The following is an 11,165-nucleotide window of genomic DNA, read 5'->3' on the forward strand; positions in this document are numbered from 1 at the left end:
ATACACACAGGGTCCCCAAAAGATGAAGATGATGCCTCAAATTCTCTAAAGCCCCAGGACTCTTCCCATTATGCACTTCCCTCATTCTCATGGAAATCCACTTTCTTCAGTTGCCTGAAGTTACCATTCAAATAGTACGTGTGTGTGTGTGTGTGTGTGTGTGTGTGTGTGTGTGTGTATGCATGTGAGTGTGTGTGTATGTGTGTGTGTGTAAGAGAAAAAAAGGAAAAATGGAATAAAATAAGGGAATTTTTTTAATCTCATCATAGAAGCTGTAGTGTGAGACAAGGGTTCATGCTGTGAACCCCTTTGTGCATTTATCTTCACTTGGAAGTGTTCATTGCAAAGAGTCATTGGTCTGGTTCAAGGCCTTTGGTTTCTACTATCTAATTAATGCTGGACCCACACTAGGGCTCCTCATGGATATCCTGTTGTTACCCTGTGCTGTAGAGATCATGAGATGTTAGGTCTACAGGCAAGGTCCTCGCACAAGCTCCAGCAGATCATAGATGGGGTGTATAGTGTTGCAGCTGGTGGGGGCCAGGCATAGCTCTCTCCCTCTTATGACCACAGAGCCAGCTCTCTCACTTGCCCCAGATATTGATGGGCATGGGTGGAGGAGGGCAACTCTTCTCCACCCATGCCACCTCAAGACAGATGGGTAATTCAGACAGAACTCCCATGCTCACAATTTTTAAGCTGGCTCATCCACAACCACACTAAGAAGGTTGGCTTTATTGTGCCTTTCTCATGAAGTATAGGGTTTGCTCGACCAAGTGTTGCAACTGCTGGGGGTCAGGGATAGTTCTCCCATTCCTATGAACACAGGACATGCTCTCTATCTGTCTGGTGGGGGCATGGGTGGGGATGCGTGGCCCTCCTCCTCCTCCCCTCAAACAGCAATGACTGGGCCTTGTGGAAGAGCTGGCCTGTGGACATAAGAGCTGATGGCATTCTTTTAATTGATGTCCCCTCTTCTCAGATGACTTTAGATGTGATTATTCCTATGTCATGTTGTTAGGAAACTATCCAGCACAATTGACTCCATATCATCTTGACACACAAATACATCACCACAAAGCTATCTTTCCTTTTCCAGTCATCCCCAAGATCTCACATTAAATACTAAGTAGGGGATGGAAAGATGGTTCAGCATTTAACAGCACTGGTTATTCTTCCTGAGGACCCAGGTTCAAGTCTAGCACCAACATGGCAGATCACAATTGTCTGTAACTTCAATTCCATGGGATCCAATACCCTGACACAAATATACATTCATGAAAAACACCAATGAACATGAAATAAAAATAAATATTTTTAAAAACATAAATAACATTAAATGTCACACAGTCTTAAAAGGTCCACAATGGAACACACTAAAATAAAACTCAGAGGTTAAGAGTACTACAAGCTCTTCCAGAGATCCTGAGTTCAAATCGCAGGAATTCCATGTTGGCTCACAACCAGCTATAATGAGAGCTGGTACCTTATTCTGGTGTTCAGGAATACATGAAGGCAAAACACTATACATAAAAAATAAATGTTTTTTTTTTTTAAAAATCAGTCTTGCTGGGCAGTGGTGGCACAAATCTTTACTCCTAGCATTCAGGAGACAGAGACAGGTGGATCTCTGTGATTTCAAAGCCATTCAGATCTATAGAGTGAGTTCTAGGCCAGCCAGTACTACACAGAGCAACCCTGTCTCAAAAACAAAAATCAGTCTCTTTAACACATCCAGTCTCTTTTAAAATCCAAAAATGTTTTTAAGGGTTTGAAATCTCTCAAGTGTGGGCTCCTAAAAAAATATAAATTAGGTTAAATAATTCCTTACTTCAAGAGGGGAAGGCACAAGGCAAAGTCTCTCCCTGACAAATGAAATCCACTCTCCAACTGTATAATAGTTTGATTTCCAATGTCTGTATCCACTCACTGTCTTGTGGGCTTCTCCAAAGGGCTTGGGGCACTTCTTCAGCTCCATCCTCTGAGACACTCACAGCTTGCCTTCCATGCTCAGGATGGCTCCACTCTATAGCTGCTGCTGTTCCTGTCAGTCATCCCACAGTGCTGACATCAACCACAATGCTGGGTCTTCTGCTGCAACCTGGCTACACTTTCATCAACACCTCTCATAGACTCTCTTCATGGTTCCAAGTATCAAATTCTCTGTATGACTCCTTTAATTCTGGATATTCAACTACTACTGTGCTTGCACCTTCACCAATGGCATGTACTGGCCTCTCACAGTGCCAAGCCTCAGCAGCAATCCATGACCAATTCATGCCCTCAAAACCAGTACCACCTGGGTGACTCTCACACCACCATATTTGACTGCCAGCATGAAATACAACTACCTCTGGGACACAGCATCCATGTGCTCTCAGATTTCAACTCAGCAATGCTGGGCTCCTTTTATGGTGGGGAGGGAGCAAGAAGGGTTTCTAGACAAGGTTTCTCTGTATAGTTTTGATACCTGACCTGGAACTCACTCTGTAGCCCAGGCTAGCCTTGAACTCACAGAGATCCGCCTGGCTCTGCCTCCTGAGTGCTTGGATCAAAAGCATGTGCCACCACCGTGGGCTCATCTTGATCACCACTAATTTCTCAACTCCAGCCAACCATCATCGAGTATCTCAGTAAAACAAAGGTTTCACATTAGTAGCTCTGATATTTTGTTAATCATAGCTGATTATTCAGCCCCAGCAAACCAGGGCCTCATAATCTTAATTCAAAATAATAAATGGCCCCAATAGAGTCTTTAAACTTCCCTCTGAAAGTTTACAAGCCATGTTCCCACCTTGTGCATTGCTCTCAACATTATTATATTCCAACCTACTATGGAACAGCTCACCAAGTATTAAACACTCAAAGGATATTTTTTACAGCACCAACTGCTCTTCCAGAAATCCTGAGTTCAATTCCTATCACCCACATGGTGGATTACAACCATCTGTAATGCAATCTGACGCCCTCTTCTGTATACATAATAAATAAATAAATCTTAAAAAAAAAAAAAAAAACAGCAGGACCACACTCCCGGTACCAACTTGTCTTAGAGTTTCTATTGCTGCAATAAAACAACATGGCCAGAACTCCCATCTGGACCAGAGGTGAGTGCCTGGGGTTAAAGTCAGAGAGGAAACCAGCACTGGGTCCCACCCAGCCCCCACCTCCCATCTGCCCCAGAACACCCATCAGGACCAGAGAGACCGTCCAGTGGACACTACAACCTCATGGCCTTGCCCCCACACCCATCTGCTAGAGACCCCAGCAACTTCCGGAGACATAGAGACCAGGGTCCAGCATTACATCATGCCCCGGAACTCCCAAATGGACCAGAGAGCCCCCACCTACCATCCGCCCTGGAACTCCCATCTGGACCAGGGCTTCCATCCTGTCCCAGAACTCTCATCTGAACAAGAGGAGCTCCCATCTGCACAAGATAAGAAGACCTCAGGGACTTCCTGAGACTCAGAGTCCTGCCCCTCAGCTCCTGTCCAGCCAGCACTCTCATCTAGACCACAGCTTCCATCTGGACCAGAGAGAGGCTCCCTAAGTCTGTCAGCTCTGTCTGGACTGAGTACACTGATAAAGACAAGAATGAACCCACAAAGAGATGGGCAGACACCAAGGCAGAAGTACATACAACAAAATAAAGATTAATACAACATCACCAGAACCTCGCCCCTTCTCCAACAGCTAGACTTGAACATCACAGAATGGAAGAAGAAGAAAACAACCTTATAAGTAACATCATGAAGAGGCTAGAGCCTTATATAGAAGAAATCAAAAATAAAGTGGAGGAAGAGACAAACAAAAAATGGGAAGAACACTATAAAAAACTAGAGGAAAGGACAATTAAAGCAGAAGAAAACAATAAGTCCCTGAAAGAAAATCAGGAAAAAGCAAGGTAAACAGTCCAAGACCAGAAGAGGGAAATAAAAAAATTAAGAAGACACTAGCAGAAGGAATGCTGGAAATAGAATACCTGAGTAAACAAACAGGAACTTCAGATGCAAAAATAACCAACAGAATGCAAGAGATGGAAGAGAGGATCTCTGGTGTTGAAGATAGGTTAGAAGAAGTAGATCCATCAGTAAAAAGAAAACACTAAAGCCAACCAAGTCATGATCCAAAATGTCCAAGAAATTTGGGACACCATGAAAAGACCAAACCTATGAATAATAAGGATAGAGAAAGGAGAAGAATACCAACTCAAATGCACAGAAGATATATTTAACAAGATCATAGAAGAAAACTTTCCCAACTTAAAGAACGAAATGCCTATGAAGATACAAGAAGCCTATAGAACACCAAACACACTAGACCCCCCAAAAAAGTCCCCTTGCCACTTAATAATTAAACAAATAAACATACAGAATAAAGAAAGAATATTAAGAGTAGCAGAGGAAAAAGGCCAAGTGACTTATAAAGGCAAACCCATCAGAATAACACCCAATTTCTCAATGGAGACTTTGAAAGCCAGAAGGACCTGGACAGATATAATGCAGACACTAAGAGACCATGGATGCCAGCCTAGACTAATATACTCGGCAAAATTTTCAATCATCATAGATAGAGTAAACAAGACCTTCCAAGACAGAACCCGATTTAAAAAATACTTATCCACAAACCCAGCCCTACAGAAAGCACTAGGAGGAAAATTAGAACCTAAGGAAGGCAGATACGCCCATGAAAACACAGGCAACAGACAAGACCACAGTAGTAAACCCCAAAGAAGAGAAGTACACACACACTACCACCAAAAAATAAAAATAATAACAGGAACGAACAATCACTGGTCATTATATCCCTTAATATCAATGACTTAATTCACCTATAAAAAGACACAGGCTAACAGAATGGATACAAAAACAGGACCCATCTTTCTGCTGCATACAAGAAACACACCTCAAATTCAAAGACAGACACCTCCTAAGAATAAAAGGCTGGGGAAAGACTTTCCAATCAAATGGTCTTAAGAAGCAAGCTGGTGTAGCCATCTTAATATCCAGCAAAATAGACCTCAAAAAAAATCAATCAAAAGAGATGATGAAGGACATTACATACTCAACGCAGGAAAGATCCACCAAGATGAAGTCTCAATTCTGAATATTTGTGCCCCAAACATAAAAGCACACATACATGTAAAAGAAACATTACTAAAGATTAAATCACATATAAAACCCCACACATTAATAGTGGGAGACTTCAACACCCCATTTTCACCTCTGGACAGATTGGCCAAATTGAAACTTAACAGAGACATAATGGTCTTGACTGATGTTATGGCTCAAATGAACTTAATCAATATCTACAGAACATTCCACCTGAACGAAAAAGCATATACATTCTTCTCACCACCCCATGGAACTTTCTCTAAAATCGACCACATACTTGGCCACAAAGCAAATCTCAACAGATACAAAACAATTGGAATAACCTCCTGTGTTCTATCAGACAACCATGGTTTAAAGTTAGATTTCAACAACAGAAAAAACTACAGAAATCCTACAATCTCATGGAAACTGAATAATGCTCAACTGAATCACCAATGGATTAAGGAAGAAATAAAGAAAGAAATGAAAGACCTCCTAGAGATCAATGAAAATGAATACACCACATACCAAAACTTATGGAATACTATGAAAGCACTGCTAAGAGGGAAATTCATAGCACTGAATGCCCACATAAAGAAGCTGGAGAAATCTCATGCTAGTGACTTGACAGCACACCTGAAAGCCCTTGAACAGGAAGAAGCAAAGTCTCCCAGGAGGAAGAGACACCAGGAAATTATCAAATCGAGAGCTGAAATCAATAAAATAGAAATAAAGAGAACAATATAAAAGATTAATGAAACAAAGAGTTGGATCTTTGAGAAGATCAACAAGATAGATAAGCCCTTATCCAAACTAACCGAAAGACAGAGAGAGAGAGCATCCATATTATCAAAATCAGAAATGAAAAGGGGGACATAAGAACAGACAATGAGGAAATCTAGAAAATCGTCAGGTCATACTTCAAACACCTCTACTCCACAAAACTGGAAAATCTAAAAGAAATGGAAAATTTTCTGGATAGGTACCACATACCTAAGTTAAATCAAGACCAGATAAACCATTTAAATAGTCCAATAACCCCTAAGGAAATAGAATCAGTCATTAAAAGTCTCCCAACCAAAACAAGCCCAGGACCAGATGGTTTCTCTGCAGAATTCTACCAGATCTTCAAAGAAGACTTAATTTCAATACTCTTTAAATTCTTCCACACAATAGGAGCAAAAGGAATATTACCAAACTCCTTCTATGAGGCTACAATTACCCTGATTCCTAAACCAAACAAAGATGCAACAAAGAAAGAGAACTACAGACCGATCTCCCTCATGAACATTGATGCAAAAATACTCAATAAAATACTGGCAAACAGACTCCAAGAACACATCAAAACAATTATCTGCGATGATCAAGTAGGCTTCATCCCAGGTATGCAAGGGTGGTTTGACATACGAAAGTCCATCAATGTAATACACTATATAAACAAACTCAAAGGAAAAAAAATACATGATCATCTCACTAGATGCAGAAAAGGCATTTGACAAAATCCCACACTCATTCATGATAAAGGTCTTGGAGCCATCAGGAATACAGGGAACATACCTAAACATAATAAAAGCAATCTACAGCAACCCAACAGCCAACATCAAATTAAATGGAGAGAAACTCAAAGCAATACCACTAAAATCAGGAACAGGGCAAGGCTGTCCCCTCTCTCCATACTTACTCAATATAGTACTTGAAGTTCTAGCCAGAGCTATAAGACAACATAAGGAGATTAAGGGCATAGAAATTGGAAAGTAAGAAGTCAAGCTCTCCCTATTTGCAGATGACATGATAGTATACATGAGTGACCCCAAAAATTCAACCAAGGAACTGATACAGCTAATAAAAACCTTCAGCAACATAGCACAGTACAAGATCAACTCAAAAAAATCAGTAGTCCTCCTATATACAATAGACAAACAGGCTGAGAAAGAAATCAGATACATCACCCTTTACAAGAGCCACAAATGATATAAAATACCTTGGGGTTACTCTAACTAAGCATGTGAAGGTCCTATATGACAAGAACTTTAAGTCCCTAAAAAAAAAAAATTGAAGAAGATGTCAGAAAATGGAAAGATCTCCCATTCTCATGGATAGGCAGGATTAACATAGTAAAAATGGCGATCTTACCAAAAGCAGTCTACAGATTCAACACAATTCCCATCAATTACCAACACAAATCTTCACAGATCTGGAAAGAATAATACTCAACTTCATATGGAAAAAACCCAGGATAGCCAAAAGAATCCTGTACAATAAAACAACCACTGGAGGCATCACGATCCCCAACCTCAAGCTCTACTATAGAGTTACAGTAATAAAAAATGCTTGGTACTGGCATAAAAATTGACATGTGGACCAATGGAATCGAATTCAAGACCCTGACATTAACCCGCACACTTATGAACATATAATTTTTGACAAAGAAGCCAAAAATGTACAATGGGAAAAAGAAAGCATCTTCAACAAATGGTGCTGGCATAACAGGATGTCAATGTGTAGAAGGCTGCAAATAGATCCATATCTGTCACCATGCACAAAACTTAAATCCAAATGGATCAAAGGCCTCAACATAAATCCAGTTACTCTGAACCTGATAGATGAGAAAGTAGGAAGTACTCTTAAACGCATTGGCACTGGAGATCACTTTCTAAATATAACACCAGTAGCACAGACACTGAGAGAAACAATCAATCAATGGGACCTGTTGAAACTGAGAAGCTTTTGTAGAGCAAAGGACATGGTCAACAAGACTAAGCAACAGCCTATAGAATGGGAAAAGGTCTTCACCAACCCCACATCTGACAGAGGGCTGATATCCAGAATATAGAAAGAACTCAGGAAATTAGACATCAAAATGCCTAATAGTCCAATTAAGAAATAGGCTTACAGAACTAAACAGAGAATTCTCAAAAGAGGAAGTTCAAATGTCTGACAGCCATTTAAGGAATTGCTCAACATCCATAATTATCCGGGAAATGCAAATCAAAATGACTCTGAGATACCACCTTATACCTGTCAGAATGGCTAAGATCAAAAACATAGAAGGCAGCTTATGCTGAAGAGGATGTGGAGCGAGGGGAACTCTCCTCCACTGCTGGTGGGAATTCAAGCTTGTACAGACACTTTGGAAATCAATATGGTGCTTCCTTAGAAAATTGGGAATCCATCTCCCCCAAGACCCAGCCATACCACTCTTGGGCATATACCTAAGGAATGTTCAATCATACCACAAGGGCATTTGCTCAGCTATGTTCATATCAGCATTGTTTGTAATAGCCAGAACCTGGAAACAACCTACATGCCCTTCAACTGAAAAATGGATAAAGAAAATATGGTACAAATACACAATGGAGTACTACTCAACAGCGAAAAACAATGACATCATCAGGTTTGCAGGCAAATGGATGGATCTAGAAAAAATCATCCTGAGTGAGGTAGCCCAGACTCAGAAGGACAAACATGGTATGTACTCACTCATTGGAGGATACTAGATATAAAACAAAGATGACTAGACTGCTACACAACTCCACAGAGGCTACCTAGAAAATGGGACCCTAGGAAAGACCCAGGGATCACCCAATGACAGAGAAATGGATGAGATCTATATGAACAACCTGTACGACAGTGGGAGTAATGAAGGGCAAGGTTTGAGGGAAAGAAAGCTTTGGGGAGCAGGAGATCCCCACTGGATCAAGAACAGAAAGGGAGAACAAGGAATAACAAACCATGATAAATGAAGACAACATGAGAACAGGAATAGGCAGAGTGCTGGAGAGGTCCCCTGAAATCCACAATGATACATCCTCTGTAGACTGTTGGCAATGGTCGAGAGAAAACCTGATCTGACCTAGTCTGGTGATCAGATGGCCAAACACCCTAACAGTCAAGCTGGAACTCTCATCCAATAATTGATGGAAATGGATGCAGAGATCCTCAGCCAGGCCCCAGGTGGAGCACCAGGTGTCCAATTGTCGAGAAAGAGGAGGGATTGTAAAAGCATGAATTGTTGAGACCAAGATTAGAAAAAGCACAGGGACAAATAGTCAAATGAATGGAAGCACATGAATTATGAACCAAAGGCTATGGAGCCCCCAGCTGGATCAGGCCCTCCGGATAAGTGAGACAATTTAATAGCTTGAACTGCTTGGGAGGCATCCAGGCTGTGGGACTGGGAGCTGTCCTTAGTGCATGAGGTGGCTGTTTGGAACCTTGGGCTTACACAGGGACACTTTGCTCAGCCTGGAAGGAGGGGACTGGACCTTCCTGTACTGAATCCACCAGGATTAAATGAATTCCGAGGGGAGTCTTGACCATGGAGGAAATGGGAATGGAGGGGAGGAGGTGGGTGGAAGGTTGGGGTGGATGCGGGAGGGGGGAGGACAGGGGAACCCATGGCTGATGTGTAAAATTAAAACACAAATATAATAATAATAATAATAATAATAATAATAATAATAATAATAATAAAAAACATGGCCAAAAACCAAGTTGGAGAAGAAGGGGCTTATTTTAACACACTTTTACATTTGAATCCATCATTGAAGGAAGCCAGGAACTGAAGTCAAAGAGGGCAGAGACCTGGAGGTAGGAACTGAGGCAGAGGCCATGGAGAGGTGCTGCTTACTGCCTTGCTCAGCCTGCTTTCTTATAGAACTCAGGACCACCAGCCTAGGAATGTCACCACCCACTTTGAGCTGGCCCCTGCCAGTCAATCCCTGATTAAGAAAATGCCCTATAGCTGGATCTCATTGAGACATTTTCTTTTGGGAGTGTGGGTTTCTTTATGTAGCCTTGGCTATCCTGTAACTAACTCTGAGGACCAGGCTGGCCTCAGACTTACAGACATCTGCCAGCCTATGCCTCCCAAGTGCTGGGATTAAACATGTGCACCAACACCAACATCTTAAAACACTTTATTAATTGAGGTTCCCTCCTCAAATGACTTTAGCTTGTGTCAGATGGAGAAAACACTATCCAGTGCAGGGTACTTGAACTGAAAGGAGAAGTGGACACATGCCTCATTCCAAACCCAGAAGCAATATCCAGTGGATAGCCAGCTGCTACTGAAAGTTTAGTTTCCTCCAAGGGAGTCTCCCTGGGAAACCAACCATGCTAAAGGGGAGAATGCACGTGCAACAGTGGATGGCAACAGACAATGAACTCAGTGGCTTCTTTGGATGTTTCTTATCTTACAATATCATGTCAGGGTGTTTTACTTTCTTGTTTGTTTCTTGATGTTTTTAATCTTGTTTTTGTTGTCTTGTCTTGTTTTGTTTTGTCTTCTTATCTTTTTCTTCTCTCATTTTACCCTATTGGTTTCTTTGTGTATGTACAATGGCTACCACTTTACAGTTTTGATGGGACTGAGAATGTGCATCCAAGTGGGTCTCTGATTTATCTGACTTTTCTTGGGCTCTTTTCCTTCTCTTTGTTTCTTTTGTTCAATCTAACGTGCTATTTTTTGTTTTATCCTACTCTATTTTATTTTACTGTATTTTATTTTATTATTACCCCATAGAAAACTCTTTGCTTTCCAGTGATAGACAGAAAGGGTTTGGATTCTGGTGTGTGTGTGTGTGTGTGTGTGTGTGTGTGTGTGTGTGTGTGTGTGTGGTGTGGTGTGTGGTTGTGTGTGTGTGTTTGTGTGTGTATGAGTCTTGGAGGCCCAAGGAGGACATTGATCCCCTTAGAGCTACTATTTCAGATGGTATGAACTACATTTTATGAAGGCTATGTATTGAACTCTGCCATTTTGCAAGAGAAGCACATGATTTTGTCTCCTGAGACATCTCTCCAGCTTCTGCAATATTCTGCAATATCTGTTTATTGAAACATCCCTCTCGCTCCTAAGTTCTACTCCTCTAACTACCAGGATGCATCAGGTTTCTCCAGTCTTCCCCTATAAGGGCTAGCATTGTTTTTCCTTCATCTACAAATATGAGTTCACAAACTCCCTTCAGATTCTTTCAATATTCATGTGTTGTCGAAGTTTTACATTCACTAAGATATCAAAAAGAAGCCTCAGATTTTATTTTAAATCTTATGGTATATACAAGACAAATA

This window comes from Onychomys torridus, unplaced genomic scaffold (genome assembly GCF_903995425.1).
Source record: "Onychomys torridus unplaced genomic scaffold, mOncTor1.1, whole genome shotgun sequence".
In the NCBI taxonomy this organism is placed as follows: Eukaryota; Metazoa; Chordata; class Mammalia; order Rodentia; family Cricetidae; genus Onychomys; species Onychomys torridus.